Source organism: Arachis ipaensis, chromosome B1 (genome assembly GCF_059453495.1).
Source record: "Arachis ipaensis isolate K30076 ecotype BB chromosome B1, ASM5945349v1, whole genome shotgun sequence".
NCBI lineage: Eukaryota > Viridiplantae > Streptophyta > Magnoliopsida > Fabales > Fabaceae > Arachis > Arachis ipaensis.
In genome coordinates, this window is record NC_142436.1 from 114304513 (window position 1) to 114321309 (window position 16797).

Here is a 16797-nt window from a genome sequence, read left to right on the forward strand (position 1 = left end):
ATTTTTAAAGGTAGAGTTTCTACACTCCATAGATTAAAGTGTGGAGCTCTGCTGTTCCTCATGAATCAATACAAAGTAGTACTGTTTTTCTATTCAATTCAACTTGTTCCGCTTCTAAGATATTCATTCGCACTTCAACATGAATGTGATGAACGTGACAATCATCATCATTCCCCTACGAACGCGTGCCTGACAACCACTTCCGTTCCACCTTAGATTGAATGATTATCTCTTGGATCTCTTAATCAGAATCTTCGTGGTGTAAGCTAGATTGATGGCGGCATTCATGAGAATCCGGCATTCATGATAATAATCAATTATTATCCGCCTGACTGAGATTTACAAGATGACCATAGCTTGCTTCATACCAACAATCTCCGTGGGATCGACCCTTACTCACGTAAGGTTTATTACTTAGACGACCCATTGCACTTGCTGGTTAGTTGTATCGAAGTTGTGAATGAAAAACGATTTATTAAGACGTGCGTACAGAATTTTTGGCGCCGTTGCATGAGATCACAATTTCGTGCACCAAGTTTTTGGCGCCGTTGCCGGTGATTGTTCGAGTTTGGACAACTGACGGTTCATCATGTTGCTCAGATTAGGTAATTTTCTTTTTGTTTTATTTTCAAAAAAAAAATTTCTCAAAAATCTTTCAAAAATTTCTCATCTGTTTTCGAAAATTATTCTAAATTTTTTTTTTAAGAATGAATTCTAGTGTTTCATGAAGCATGTTGAAGCCTGACTGGCTGTAAAGCCATGTCTAAATTCATTTGGACTGGGGCTTCCAACCCAACATTATCAAGAGCAAGCTAGTTATTGCTAATCCACCTGCTGTTGTTCCAGATCCAAAAGATTTACATGCTAAAGCTTGACTGGCTATTAAGCCATGTCTAACCCTCAGATTGGAGCTTTAGAATAAGACTGCAAGATTCTTGGAATTCATATTAAAAATTTTGGAATCCTTATTTTTCTTTTTCACACTAATTTTCGAAAAATATAAAATAAAAATACAAAAAAATCACAAAATCATAAAAAAATCAAAAATATTTTGTGTTTCTTGTTTGAGTCTTGAGTCAATTTCAAGTTTGGTGTCAACTGCATTTTTTCTAAAAATTATCTGCATTTTTTGAAAATTCATGCATTCATAGTGTTCTTCATTATCTTCAAGTTGTTCTTGATAAACCTTCTTGATTGATCTTCATATTATATTGTTTTGTGTTGTATGGTGTTTTTCATATGCATTCTTGAATTCTTAGTGTCTAAGCATTAAGGATTTCTAAGTTTGGTGTCTTGCATGTTTTCTTTGCATAAAAAAATTTTTCAAAAATAAGTTCTTGGTGTTCATCTTGATCTTCAAAGTGTTCTTGGTGTTCATCTTGACATTCATAGCATTCTTTCATGCATTCATCATTTTGATCTAAAAATTTTCATGCATTGAGTCTTTTTCATGTTTTTCTCTTTCATCATTGAAAATTCAAAAATCAAAAAAAATATCTTCCCCTTTTTCAGTCATAAATTTCGAAAATTTGGATTGACTTTTTCAAAAATTTTTTAAAAATCTAGTTGTTTTTATGAGTCAAATCAAATTTTCAATTTAAAAATCTTATCTTTTTCAAAATCTTTTTCAAAAATCAAATCTTTTTCATTTTTCTTAGTTATTTTCAAAAATTTTAAAAATATTTTTCAAAAATCTTTTTCTTATCTTTATCACATAATTTTCGAAAATAACATCATCAATTAATGTTTTGATTCAAAAATTTCAAGCTTGTTACCTGCTTGTTAAGAAAGATTCAAATTTTAAGTTCTAGAATCATATCTTGTGATTTCTTGTGAATCAAGTCATTAATTGTGATTTTAAAAATCAAATCTTTTTTCAAAACTAGATTTAATCATATATTTTCAAAAATATCTTTTTATCCTATCTTTTTCAAAATCATATCTTTTTAAAACATATCTTTTTTTTCAAAAAAAAAAAATTTTTGATTTTAAAAATATCTTTTTTTAACTTCTTATCTTCTTATCTTTTCAAAATTCATTTTCAAAATTTGTTTCAACTAACTAACTAACTTTTTGTTTGTTTCTTATCTTTTTCAAAACTACCTAACTAACTCTCTCTCTCTAATTTTCGAAAATATCTTCCCTCTTTTTCAAAAATTCTTTTTAATTAACTAATTGTTTCAAATTTTAATTTTAATTTTCGAAAATCACTAACCCCTTTTCAAAAATAATTTTCGAAAATCCTTCTCTCTTATCTCCTTCTATTTATTTATTCATCTACTAACATCTCTCCCTCACTCACCAAAAATCCGAACCCCCTCTCTCTCTCTGAGTTCATATTTTCTCTTCTTCTTTTCTTCTACTCACATAGGGACCTCTATACTGTGGTAAAAAGGATCCCTATTATTATTTTTCTGTTCCCTCCTTTTTCATATGAGCAGGAGCAAGGACAAGAACATTCTTGTTGAAGCAGATCCAGAACCTAAAAGGACTTTGAAGAGGAAACTAAGAGAAGCTAAATTACAACAATCCAGCAAGCACCTTTCAGAAATTTTCGAACAGGAAGAGGAGATGGCAGCCGAAAATAATAATAATGCAAGGAAGATGCTTGGTGACTTTACTGCACCAAAATCCAATTTACATGGAAGAAGCATCTCCATCCCTACCATTGGAGCAAACAATTTTGAGCTTAGGCCTCAACTAGTTTCTCTAATGCAACAAAACTGCAAGTTTCATGGACTTCCATCTGAAGATCCTTTTCAGTTCTTAACTGAATTCTTGCAGATATGTGATACTGTTAAGACTAATGGAGTAGATCCTGAAGTCTACAGGCTCATGCTTTTTCCTTTTGCTGCAAGAGACAGAGCTAGAATCTGGTTGGACTCTCAACCTAAAGATAGCCTGAACTCTTGGGATAAGCTGGTCACGACTTTCTTAGCCAAGTTCTTTCCTCCTCAAAAGCTTAGCAAGCTTAGAGTGAATGTTCAAACCTTCAGACAGAAGGAAGGTGAATCCCTCTATGAAGCTTGGGAGAGATACAAGTAACTGACCAAAAAGTGTCCTTCTGACATGCTTTCAGAATGGACCATCTTGGATATATTCTACGATGGTTTATCTGAGCTATCAAAGATGTCATTAGATACTTCTGCAGGTGGATCCATTCACCTAAAGAAAACGCCTGCAGAAGCTCAAGAACTCATTGACATGGTTGCTAATAACCAGTTCATGTACACTTCTAAGAGGAACCCTGTGAGTAATGGGACGCCTATGAAGAAGGGAGTTCTTGAAATTGATACTCTGAATGCCATATTGGTTCAGAATAAAATATTGACGTAGCAAGTTAATATGATTTCTCAGAGTCTGAATGGAATGCAAGCTGCATCCAACAGTACTCAAGAGGCATCTTCAGAAGAAGAAGCATATGATCCTGAGAACCCTGCAATAGCAGAGGTGAATTACATGGGTGAACCATATGGAAACACCTATAATCCCTCATGGAGAAATCACCCAAATCTCTCATGGAAGGATCAACAAAAGCCTCAACAAGGCTTTAATAATGGTGGAAGAAATAGGTTTAACAATAGTAAACCTTTTCCATCATCCACTCAGCAACAGACAGAGAACTCTGAACAAAATACCTCTAATTTAGCAAACTTAGTCTCTGATCTATCTAAGGCCACTGTAAGTTTCATGAATGAAACAAGGTCCTCCATTAGAAATTTGGAGGCACAAATGGGCCAGCTGAGTAAAAGGATCACTGAAATCCCTCCTAGTACTCTCCCAAGCAATACAGAAGAAAATCCAAAAGGAGAGTGCAAGGCCATTGATATAACCATCATGGCCGAATCCAAAGAGGAAGGGGAGGATGTGAATCCCAAGGAGGAAGACCTCTTGGGACATCCAATGATCAATAAGGAGTTTCCCTTTGAGGAACCAAAGGAATCTGAGGCTCATCTAGAGACCATAGAGATTCCATTGAACCTCCTTACGCCCTTCATGAGCTCTGAAGAGTACTCCTCTTCTAAAGAGAATGAAGATGTTACTGAAGAGCAAGTTGCCAAGTTCCTTGGTGCAATCATGAAGCTGAATGCCAATTTATTTGGTAATGAGACTTGGAGAGATGAACCTCTCCTGTTCACCAATGAACTGATTGCATTGGATCAACTGAGATTGCCTCAGAAGAAACAGGATCCTGGAAAGTTCCTGATACCTTGTACCATAGGCACCATGACCTTTGAGAAGGCTCTATGTGACCTGGGGTCAGGAATAAACCTCATGCCACTTTTTGTAATGGAGAAACTGGGAATCTTTGAGGTACAAGATGCTAAAATCTCATTAGAGATGGCAGACAATTCTAGAAAATAGGCTTATGGACAAGTAGAGGACATATTAGTAAAGGTTGGAGGCCTTTACATCCCTGCTGATTTCATAATCCTAGATACTGGGAAGGATAAGGATGAATGCATCATCCTTGGAAGACCCTTCCTAGCCACAGCAAGAGCTGTGATTGATGTTAACAGAGGTGAACTAGTCCTTCAATTGAATGAGGACTCCCTTGAGTTTAAAACTCAAGGATATCTTTCTGTAAACATGGAAAAGAGGCACAGTAAGCTTCTCTTAAAACAGAGTCAACCAGAGCCCCCACAGTCAAACTCTAAGTTTGGTGTTGGGAGGCCACAACCAAACTCTAAGTTTGGTGTTGAACTCCCATATCCAAAATCTAAGTTTGGTGTTGGGAAGTCTCAACAATGCTCTGAACATCTGTGAGGCTCCATGAGAGCCCACTGTCAAGCTATTGACATTAAAGAAGCGCTTGTTGGGAGGCAACCCAATTTTTATTTAATTATATTTTTTATTAGTTATATGTCTTCATAGGTTCATGATCATGTGGAGTCACAAAAACAACTGAAAAAATTGAAGAAAAATCAAAAACAGCATAAAAAACAGCACACCCTGGAGGAGGAATTCACTGGCGTTCAAACGCCAGTAAGAAGCATCTGGCTGGCGTTCAACGCCAGAACAGAGCATGGAGCTGGCGCTGAACGCCAGAAACAAGCATGGAGCTGGCGTTCAACGCCAGAAACATGCTACATCTGGGCGTTGAACGCCCAGAACAAGCATCAGTTCGGCATTTAAATGCCAGAATTGCATGCAAAGGTGTTTTACATGCCTAATTGGTGCAGGGATGCAAATCCTTGACACCTCAAGATCTGTGGACCTCACAGGATCATCTCAGGATCTGTGGATCCCACAGGATTCCCACCTTCCCTCCTCATAATCCTAGTTTTTTTCCACATCTTCTTCTTCATCCATTCTTTCTTCTCTTGCTCGAGGGCGAGCAAAATTCTAAGTTTGGTGTGGTAAAAGCATAAGTTTTTTTTTTGTTTTTCCATAACCATTGATGGCACCTAAGGCCAGAGAAACCTCTAGAAAGAGGAAAGGGAAAACAAAAGCTTCCACCTCCAAGTCATGGGAGATGGAAAGATTTATCTCAAGGGTCTATAGCTCAGTGGTAGAACATTTGACTGCAAATCAAGAGATCTCTGAGATACCTCAGGGGATACATTTTCTCCCACACAATTATTGGGAGCAACTAAGGATAGAAGCATCAAAGAGCAATGAGGGAGGAGCAACAAAGACAAGAAAGAGACATAGAAGAGCTCAAGGACATCATTGGTTCCTCAGCAAAGAAAACGCCACCATCACTAAGGTGGACTCATTCCTTGTTCTTACATTCTCTGTTTTTCATTTTCTATGTTAAATGTTTATCCATGTTTGTGTCTTCATTACATGATCATCAGTATTTAAGTGTCTATGCCTTAAAGTAGTGAATATGAATCCATCATCTCTCTTAAATAAAAAATGTTTTAATTCAAAAGAACAAGAAGTACATGAGTTTCGAATTTATCCTTGAACTTAGTTTAATTATATTGATGTGGTGACAATACTTTTTGTTTTCTGAATGAATGCTTGAACAGTGCATATGTCTTTTGAAGTTGTTGTTTAAGAATTTTAAATATGTTGGCTCTTGAAAGAATGATGACAAGGAGACATGTTATTTGATAATCTGAAAAATCATAAAAATGATTCTTGAAGCAAGAAAAAGCAGCAAAGAACAAAGCTTGCAGAAAAAAAAGTAGCGAAAAAAAAAAAGAAAAAGAAAAAGCAAGCAAAAAAAGCCAAAAGCTCTTAAAACCAAGAGGCAAGAGCAAAAAGCCAATAACCCTTAAAACCAAAAGGCAAGGGTAAATAAGAAGGATCCCAAGGCTTTGAGCATCAGTGGATAGGAGGGCCTAAAGGAATAAAATCCTGGCCTAAGCGGCTAAACCAAGCTGTCCCTAACCATGTGCTTGTGGCATGAAGGTGTCAAGTGAAAACTTGAGACTGAGCAGTTAAAGTCAAGGTCCAAAGCAAAAGAAGAGTGTGCTTAAGAACACTGGACACCTCTAATTGGGGACTTTAGTAAAGCTGAGTCACAATCTGAAAAGGTTCACCCAATTATGTGTTTGTGGCATTTATGTATCCAGTGGTAATACTGGAAAACAATGTGCTTAGGGCCATGGCCAAGACTCATAAAGTAGCTGTGTTCAAGAATCAACATACTGAACTAGGAGAATCAATAACACTATCTGAACTCTAAGTTCCTATAGATGCCAATCATTCTAAACCTCAATGGATAAAGTGAGATGCTAAAACTGTTCAAGAGACAAAAAGCTACAAGTCCCGCTCATCTGATTGGAGCTATGTTTCATTGATAGTTTGGAATTTATAGTATATTCTCTTCTTTTTATCCTATTTGATTTTCAGTTGCTTGGGGACAAGCAACAATTTAAGTTTGGTGTTGTGATGAGCGGATAATTTATACGCTTTTTGGCATTATTTTTAGTATGTTTTTAGTAGGATCTAGTTACTTTTAGGGATGTTTTTATTAGTTTTTATGTTAAATTCACATTTTTGGACTTTACTATGAGTTTGTGTGTTTTTCTGTGATTTCAGTTATTTTCTGGCTGAAATTGAGGGACTTGAGCAAAAATCAGATTCAGAGGTTGAAGAAGGACTGCTGATGCTGTTGGATTCTGACCTCCCTGCACTCAAAGTGGATTTTCTGGAGCTATAGAACTCAAAATGGCGCGCTTCTAATTGCGTTGGAAAGTAGACATCTAGGGCTTTCCAGAAATATATAATAGTCCATACTTGGGCCGATTTTAGACGACGTAAATGGGCGTTGAACGCCAGTTCTACGCTGCAGTCTGGAGTTAAACGCCAGAAACACGTCACGAACCAGAGTTGAACGCCAGAAACACGTTACAAACTGGCGTTCAACTACAAGAATGACCTCTCCACGTGTAAACTTCAAGCTCAGCCCAAACACACACCAAGTGGGCCCCGGAAGTGGATTTATGCATCAATTACTCACTTCTGTAAACCCTAGTAACTAGTTTAGTATAAATAGGACTTTTTACTATTGTATTAGAGATCTTTGGACGCCTAGTTCTTAGATCATGGGGGCTGGCCATTCGACCATGCCTGGACCTTCATCACTTATGTATTTTTAAAGGTAGAGTTTCTACACTCCATAGATTAAAGTGTGGAGCTCTGCTGTTCCTCATGAATCAATACAAAGTAGTACTGTTTTTCTATTCAATTCAACTTGTTCCGCTTCTAAGATATTCATTCGCACTTCAACATGAATGTGATGAACGTGACAATCATCATCATTCCCCTACGAACGCGTGCCTGACAACCACTTCCGTTCCACCTTAGATTGAATGATTATCTCTTGGATCTCTTAATCAGAATCTTCGTGGTGTAAGCTAGATTGATGGCGGCATTCATGAGAATCCGGAAAGTCTAAACCTTGTCTGTGGTATTCCGAGTAGGATTATGGGATTGAATGACTGTGACAAACTTCAAACTCGCGAGTGCTGGGCGTAGTGACAGACACAAAAGGAGGGTGAATCCTATTCCAGTATGATCGAGAACCTCAGATGATTAGCCGTGCTGTGACAGAGCATTTGGACCATTTTCACAAGAGGATAGGATGCAGCCATTGACCACGGTGATGCCTCCAGATGATTAGGCATGCAGTGATAGCGCATCGGACTATTTTCACAGAGAGGATGAAAAGTAGCCATTGACAATGGTGATGTCCTTACATAAAGCCAGCTATGGAAAGGAGTAGGACTGATTGGATGAAGACAGCAGGAAAGCAGAAGTTCAGAGGGACGAACGCATCTCTATACCTTTATCTGAAATTCTCACCAATGATATACATAAGTATTTTTATCTTTATTTTCTGTCTATTTATTATTTATTTTCGAAAACTCCATAATCAATTATTATCCGCCTGACTGAGATTTACAAGATGATCATAGCTTGCTTCATACCAACAATCTCCGTGGGATCGACCCTTACTCACGTAAGGTTTATTACCTTGACAACCCAGTGCACTTGCTGGTTAGTTGTATCGAAGTTGTGAATGAAAAACAATTTATTAAGTCGTGCATACAGTGTTTTTGGCGCCGTTGCCTGAGATCACAATTTCGTGCACCAATAATCAAAAGATGGATTCAATCATTGACGAATTCTTATCTATATTTGAATTCTCTCCCATTGGACTTGACATGGAGATTAAAGAAGAAGAAGCACAACCTTCCATGCCATTGGTGAAAAATGAAGAAGAGATCGAATTGGAAGAAAGCTATCAAGAGGAAGAGGTTGAAATTGAAGAAGCTTGCAAAGAGATTGAAGTTGTCAAGGAAGAGCTCAAGGGAATGGAGCTGGAAATCACCTTGCCAAAGTTGTTGGAGACCTCTCCCCCAAAGCCATCACCATCCATTCCTTCATTCAAGTAGGTAAATCTTTCATCTCTAAGCTTAATTAGCCCACTTGAATATGCTTTGCTTGAGACGGATGTGCAACTTAGAGCTCTTTGTGGTTATAAGAGCAAGCGGAAGATGTTTAGTAATAGGAATTGTCATGCAAGGTTCAATATGGTTGTATGCTCAAAATTAAAGTACAAAGGTTGGTATAAATCTCAACTGAATGGGTCTAGGAAGTTGTTTGGCTGCTTTAGTGAGAATTCAGATTGCTTGCCACCCGGTTGGAACAATAATGATCAACAAGAAGACGGGTGCAAAAGCAAGGTTTGGGATCCCGGAATTCGTTCTATCAATCAACACTCCTGGGGCCTTGTCACTTGCTTTAACTTGCTTGAAGGCTTTATGCGCCTAGTTTGAGATCTCGGAGGCCATTGGAATTACAAACATTGGTGGGGATTCTTGGATGAGTTCAAGCACAAGCTACCATAACAGGGAGCTCACCAAACGTCCAACTTAAGGACTTAAACCAAAAGTGCTAGGTGGGAGACAACCCACCATGGTATATTCTTTCCTTTTTGTTCTTAGTTTTATTTTATTTTATTTTCATTTGTGTTCATTCATAATTTCTGTATAGTCATCTACATTCTACATAAAGATAAAAAAAATTCGCACGCGACGTGCGAGCATCGCTGACGCGAACGCGTCATGTGTACATGCGAAGCAAAGAAGAAAGAAACAGAGAGTTACACGGGAGCGTGGCTGGAGGTGTGCCTTAGGCACAAACACGCCCAAGCACACGCGTGACCCTGCAAAAATGACATAAAGAGGTGTATGGCCAGAAAGTTGTGATTGTGTGGGGCTGGAATTGTGCTGGAAGCACAAGCCCTATCACGCGTGCGCGTCCCTAACGCGAACACGTCATTTTCTCCTCCAAGCCATCCAAGCGTGCACATCCCTCACGTGCACGCGTCGGTTCAAATTTTGGCAATGTGCGCATTAAAACAGAAAGTTGTGCGTGCACGAGGCTGCTCTCACACTAATAGCACAATTCAAGTCACGCGAACGCATCCGCGTCACTTGAAAATAGCCCAACCCACGCGAACGCGTACCCCACCCGTCCGCGTCACACACGACGCCCAACTAAAACACCTCAGCCCTGATTTCAAATCATTCACCCCTCAAATCCTAATTATTTCTTACTTTCTTCTTCTTCATTACTTCTCATCCTTCTTTTCTTTCATTCTATTTTACTTAATTTATCTGCATACTTTCATTCATTGCATTTTAATTTTGTGCATATTTTTATTTTTTTTCTAAATTTATTATTTTTTCGTTGGTGTTAAATTTTTTTATTTAAATGTTTCATCTTCTCTTGAATTATCCTAGTGCTTCCAGACTTATTTTATTCTGATTGGGCAGTATTATTTAAATTAATGCTAATCTTTTATGATACTTGTACTCCTGTTGCATTGATATGAACTTATACTATCTTTCATTACCCATACTCTTCCCCTTTGTTGCAAATTTTTCACCACTGGTATCTCATGTGCTTCTATTATTTTCTCACTTGCATGTTGTAGCTACCATGTAATTAAGACTTGATGAGCGGATAATTTATACGCTTTTTGGCACTATTTTTAGGTAGATTTTAATTTGAATTAGTTAATTTTTATTATAATTTTATTAGTTTTTAAATAAAAATCACATTTCTGGACTTTACTATGAGTTTGTGTGTTTTTCTATGATTTCAGGTATTTTTTTGTTGAAATTGAGGGATCAAAGCAAAAATCTGATTCAAAGGCTGAAAAAGGACTGCAGATGTTGTTGGATTCTAACCTCCCTACACTCGAAGTAGATTTTCTGGAGCTACAGAAGCCTAATTGGCACGCTCGTAATTGCGTTGGAAAGTAGACATTCTGGGCTTTTCAGAAATATATAATAGTCCATACTTTGCCCGAGTTTTGATAACGCAAACTGGCGTTTAAACACCAACTTTCTACCCTATTCTGGCGTTAAATGCCAGAACTGGCATAAAAGCTGGAGTTAAACGCCCAAACTGGCACCAAAGCTGGCGTTTAACTCCAAGAAAAGTCTCTACATGTGAAAGCTTCAATGCTCAGTCCAAGCACACACCAAGTGGGCCCGGAAGTTGATTTCTGCATCATTTACTTATTTCTGTAAACCCTAGGCTACTAGTTCATTATAAATAGGACCTTTTACTATTGTATTTTTATCTTGGTTATTCTGGTTCCCCCTCTGGGGCCGAAGCCAATGAACACCACTATCACTTATGTATTTTCAACGGTGGAGTTTCTACACCCCTTAGATTAAGGTGTGGAGCTCTGCTGTTCTTCATGAATTAATGCAATTACTACTGTTTTTCTATCCAATATAAGCTTATTCTTGTTCTAAGATATTCATTCGCACATAAGAACCTGATGAATGTGATGATTATGTGACACTCATCACCATTCTCATCTATGAACGCGTGCCTGACAACCACTTCCGTTCTACATGAAAACGAGCTTGAATGCATATCTCTTAGCCTCGATATCAGAGTCTTTGAGGTATAAGCTAGAATCAATTGGCAGCATTCTTGAGATCCCGAAAGTCTAAACTTTGTATGTGGTATTCTCAGTAGGATCTGGGACAGGATGATTGTGACGAGCTTCAAACTCGCGAGTGTTGGGTGTAGTGACAGACGCAAAAGGATCAATGGATCCTATTCCAACATGAGTGAGAACTGACATATGATTAGCCATACTGTGACAGCAAATTTGGACCATTTTCACTAAGAGGATGGATGGTAGCCATTGACAACGGTGATCCCCCAACATACAGCTTGCCATGGAAAGGAGTATGAATGATTGGATGAAGGCAATAGGAAAGCAGAGATTCAGAAGGAACAAAGCATTTTCATATGCTTATCTGAAATCCTACCAATGAATTACAAAAGTATTTCTATCTTATTCTCTGCTTTAATTATATTTTAATTATCAAAATCTTAAAACCATTTGAATTCGCCTGACTGAGATCTACAAGGATGACCATAGCTTGCTTCAAGCTGACAATCTCCGTGGGATCGACCCTTACTCACGTAAGGTATTACTTGGACGACCCAGTGCACTTGATGGTCAGCTGCACGGAGTTGTGTGAAAAGTGTGCGATCACGATTTCGTGTACCAAGTTTTTGGCACCGTTGCCAGGGATTGTTCAAGTTTGGACAACTGACGGTTCATCTTGTTGCTCAGATTAGGTAATTTTATTTTATTTTAAGCTTTTATTTTTTTATTTTATTTTGGAGAAATTTTTTTTCATAATTTTTAAGAATGAATTCTAGAGTTTCATGATGATCTATTGAAGTCTGGCTGGCTGTGAAGCCATGTCTAATCTTTTGGACCGAGGTTTCAACTTATCATCACAAGAGCTTGTTGATTTCTATCAATCTTGCTGTTGAATGTAATGATCTGCTAAAGCTTGGCTGGCCATTGGCCATGTCTAGTGTTTTGGACCGAAGCTTTCACTGAAAGCTTGGCTGGCTAGTAAGCCATGTCTAATTCTTGGACTAGAGTTTTAGACTAACATTGCATGATTCCTGGAATTCTCATTAAGAATTTTGAATTCCTTATTTTCTTTTTCCAAATAATTTTCAAAAAATACAAAAAAAATTTTAAAATTATAAAAATAAAAAATATTTTGTGTTTATTGTTTGAGTCTAGTGTCAAATTTTAAGTTTGGTGTCAATTGCATGTTTTCTTTTTTTGCATTTTTCGAAATTTTATGCATTATGTTCTTTGTTGATCTTCAAGTTGTTCTTGATGATTTTCGTTTTTCTGATCTTTAAACTATCCTGTTTGGTGTCTTTTGTTGTTTCTCATATGCATTTTCAAATTGTTATTGTCCCTAGTATACAAACTTCTAAGTTTGGTATCTTGCATGCATTATTTGTTTTGATCTTGATTTTCCATGATTAGTTTCATTTTGTTGTTTCTCATCATTAAAAATTCAAAAAAAAAAATTACAAAATTATGTCTCTTCAAGTCAATAATACAAAGAATTGAAGATTCAGAACATACAGCAGAGGAATTACAGAGAAAAAGCTGGGCGTTCAAAACACCCAGTGAGGAAGGAAAACTAGCGTTTAAACGCCAGCCAGGGTACCTGGCTAGGCGTTAAACGCCCAAAAGGGTAGTATTTTGGGCGTTAAACGCCAGAATGGATTTAATTCAAATCTTTTTCAAATTTTCATAATTTTTCAAAATCAAGTCTTTTTCAAATCATATTTTTTTATCATATCTTTTTCAAAATCAAATCTTTTCCATTTTTCTCTCACTATTTTCGAAAATCCTGGCTACCAATTAATGATTTGATTCAAAAATTTCAAGTTTGTTACTTCCTTGTTAAGAAAGGTTCAATATTTGAATTTTAGAATCATATATTTTAAATTTCTTGTTAGCCAAGTCATTAATTTTAAAAATCAAATCTTTTTAAAATTGTTTTTCAATCATATCTTCTCAATCATATCTTCTCAACCACATCTTTTTTAAAATAATTTTCAATCATATCTTTTAGATTACTGATTTCAAAATATTTTTCAAAATCACCTAACAACTTTCTCACTTTTAATTTTCAAAAAACTGTTAACCAATTTTCAAAATTCTTTTTAATTAACTAATTATTTTAAATTTTAATCTTATTTTTCTTTTAAAAATTTTTTTTTCGAAAATTCCCTCTCTCATCTATTTCTATTTAAGGACCAACACTCCTCCTCAATTAGCAATTCGGACTCTATCTCCTTCTTCATATGTTCGAATTCTTATCTGCCTAACTCATCCCTCTATTCATGTTTTCCTCTGACACCTCAAGAAATCTCTATTCTGTGACATAAAGGATTCCATACCTTCATGTTCTCTTCTCTTTCTTATGAGAAGGAACAAGGACAAAGGCATTCTTGTTGAAGCTGATCCTAAACCTGAAAGGACCTTGAAGAAGAAGTTAAGAGAAGCTAAAGCACAACTCTCTGGAGAGGACCTAATAGAAATTTTTGAAAAGGAAGAAGACATGGCAGACGAAAATAACAACAATGCCAACAATGCAAGGAAGATGCTTGGTGACTTCATTGCACCTTCTTCTGACTTCTGTGGAAGGAGCATCTCAATTTCTGCAATTGGAGCAAACAACTTTGAGCTTAAGCCTCAATTAGTTTCTCTAATGCAGCAGAATTGCAAGTTTCTTGGACTTCCATTAGAAGATCCTCATCCGTTCTTGGCTGAATTCTCACAAATCTGTGACACTGTTAAGACTCATGGGGTTGACCCTGAGGTCTACAAACTTATGCTCTTCCCTTTTGCTATAAGAGACAGAGCTAGGACATGTTTGTACTCACAACCTAAGGACAACCTGAACTCTTGGAAAAAGCTGGTCAATGCTTTCTTGGCCAAATTCTTTCCACCTCAAAAGTTGAGTAAGCTTAGAGTAGAAGTCCAAACCTTCAGACAGAAGGAAGGCGAATACCTCTATGAAGCTTGGGAAAGATACAAGCAGTTGATCAGAAGGTGTCCTTCTGGCATGCTTTCAGAATGGAGCATCATATGCATATTTTATGATGGTCTGTCTGAACTATCCAAGATGTCATTGGACAACTCTGCTGGAGGATCTCTTCATCTGAAGAAGACGCCTGAAGAAGCCCAGGAACTCATTAAAATGGTTGCAAACAACCAATTCATGTACATTTCTTTATCCTGTGAATAATGGGACAACTCAAAAGAAAGGAGTTCTGGAGATTGACACTCTGAATGCTATACTGGCTCAGAATAAAATATTGACTCAGCAAGTCAAAATGATTTCTCAGAGTCTGTTTGGAATGCAAGCTGCAACAGACAGTACTAAGGAAGCTTCCTCTGAAGAAGAAGCTTATGATCCTGAGAATCCTGGAATGGAAGAAGTGAATTACATGGGAGATTCCTATGGAAACACTTACAATCCTTCATGGAGGAATCATCCTAACATCTCATGGAAGGATCAACAGAAGCCTAATCAAGGCTTCAATAATAATAATGATGGACGAAATAGGTTTAGCAATAGCAAGCCTTTTTCATCATCTTCTCAGCAGCAAACAGAGAATTCTAAGCAGAGCCACTCTGACTTAGCAACTGTAGTCTCTGATCTATCCAAGACCACACTAAGTTTCATGACTGAAACAAGGTCCTCCATTAGAAATTTGGAGGCACAAGTGGGTCAGCTGAGTAAGAAAATTACTGAACTCCCTCCTAGTGCTCTCCCAAGCAATACAGAAGAGAATCCAAAGAGAGAGGGCAAGGCCATAAACATAACCCATATGGCTAAACCTGGAGAGGAGGAAGAGACAGTGATTTCGACTGAGGAAGACCTCAATGGACGTCCACTGGCCTCCAAGGAGCTCCCTAATGAGGAACCAGAGGAATCTGAGGCTCAGATAGAGACCATAGAGATTCCACTGAACCTACTTCTGCCATTCATGAGCTCTGATGAGTATTATTCCTCTGAAGAGGATGAAGATATTACTGAAGAGCAAGTTACTAAGTACCTTGGAGCAATCATGAAGCCGAATACCAAGTTATTTGGTAATGAGACTTGGGACGATAAACCACCCTTGCTCACCAATGAACTGAATACCTTAGTTAGGCAGAAATTACCTCAGAAGAAACCAGATCCCAGAAAATTCTTAATACCCTGTACCATAGGCACCATGACCTTTGATAAGGCTCCGTGTGACCTAGGGTCAAGTATAAACCTCATGCCCCTCTCTGTAATGGAGAAACTAGGGATCTTTGAGGTGCAAGCTGCAAGAATCTCACTAGAGATGGCAGACAATTCAAGAAAACAGGCTTATGGACTTGTAGAGGATGTCTTGGTAAAGGTTGAAGGCCTTTACATCCCTGCTGACTTCATAATCCTGGACACTGGGAAGAATATAGATGAATCCATCATCCTTGGCAGACCATTCCTAGCCACAGCAAAAGATGTGATTGATGTTGATAGAGGAGAATTGGTTCCTCAAGTGAATGAGGACCACCTTGTGTTTAAGGCTCAAGGATCTCCCTCTGTAACCATGGAGAGGAAGCATGAAAAGCTTCTCTCAATGCAGAGTCAAACAGAGCCCCCACATTCAAACTCTAAGTTTGGTGTTCGGAGGCCATTATCATGCTCTGAGTATCTGTGAGGCTCCATGAGAGCCCACTGTCAAGCTATTCACATTAAAGAAGCGCTTGTTGGGAGGCAACCCAATCTTTACTTATCTATGTTAAATTTCTATTTTCTATTATTATTTTATGTTTACTTTAGGTTGATGATCATGTGAAGTCATAAAAATAACTGAAAAATCAAAAACAGAATAAAAAACAGCATAAAAAATAGCATACCCTGGAGGACAGGCTTTAAACGCCAGTAAGGGTAGCAGAATGGGCGTTAAACGCCCAATCTGGCACCATTCTGGGCGTTTAATGCCAGAAAAGGGCACCAGACTAGCGTTTAAGGCCAGAAAAGGGTACAAAGCTGGTGTTTAACGCCAGAAAGGGAAGAAAAGCTGGCGTTAAACGCCAGAAATGGGCAGCAACCTGGCGTTTAACACCAGGATTGGCACTCCAAGGGGCGTTTACACGCCAACATGGTGCAGGAATGAGAAATCCTTGACACCTCAGGATCTGTGGACCCCACAGGATCCCCACCTACCTCAACTCTCTCTCTCTTCTTCTTCAAAGTGTGAACCCAGACTCAAAGAATTGGCTTACAATGGTCCGGGGGAAATACTTAGATTTCAGTCCGGAAAATGTAAGTTGGCATTCAACTTGCCAGTGATGCAAGGAGATGCACGCCCCTACACTAGAAGGGTCAACTTTGATCAAAGGTTGGACCAAGTCCTTATGGACATTTGTGTGGAAGGCGCTCAATGGAAGAGAGATTCAAGAGGGAAGCCGGTTCAACTAAGAAGGCTTGA

The 16797-nt window shown here is 37.9% G+C and overlaps 2 non-coding genes across 2 annotated transcripts; both read right to left on the bottom strand.

Annotated features, from left to right (window-relative positions):
• Positions 1–2967: 2967 nt before the first annotated feature.
• LOC148578003 (small nucleolar RNA R71) lies at positions 2968–3075 on the bottom strand. The gene has a single exon (XR_015903119.1). It is a non-coding gene; the product is annotated as a small nucleolar RNA R71 (small nucleolar RNA).
• An 11213-nt stretch (positions 3076–14288) lies between these two features.
• LOC148578004 (small nucleolar RNA R71) lies at positions 14289–14392 on the bottom strand. The gene has a single exon (XR_015903644.1). It is a non-coding gene; the product is annotated as a small nucleolar RNA R71 (small nucleolar RNA).
• Between the last annotated feature and the right edge of the window lie 2405 nt (positions 14393–16797).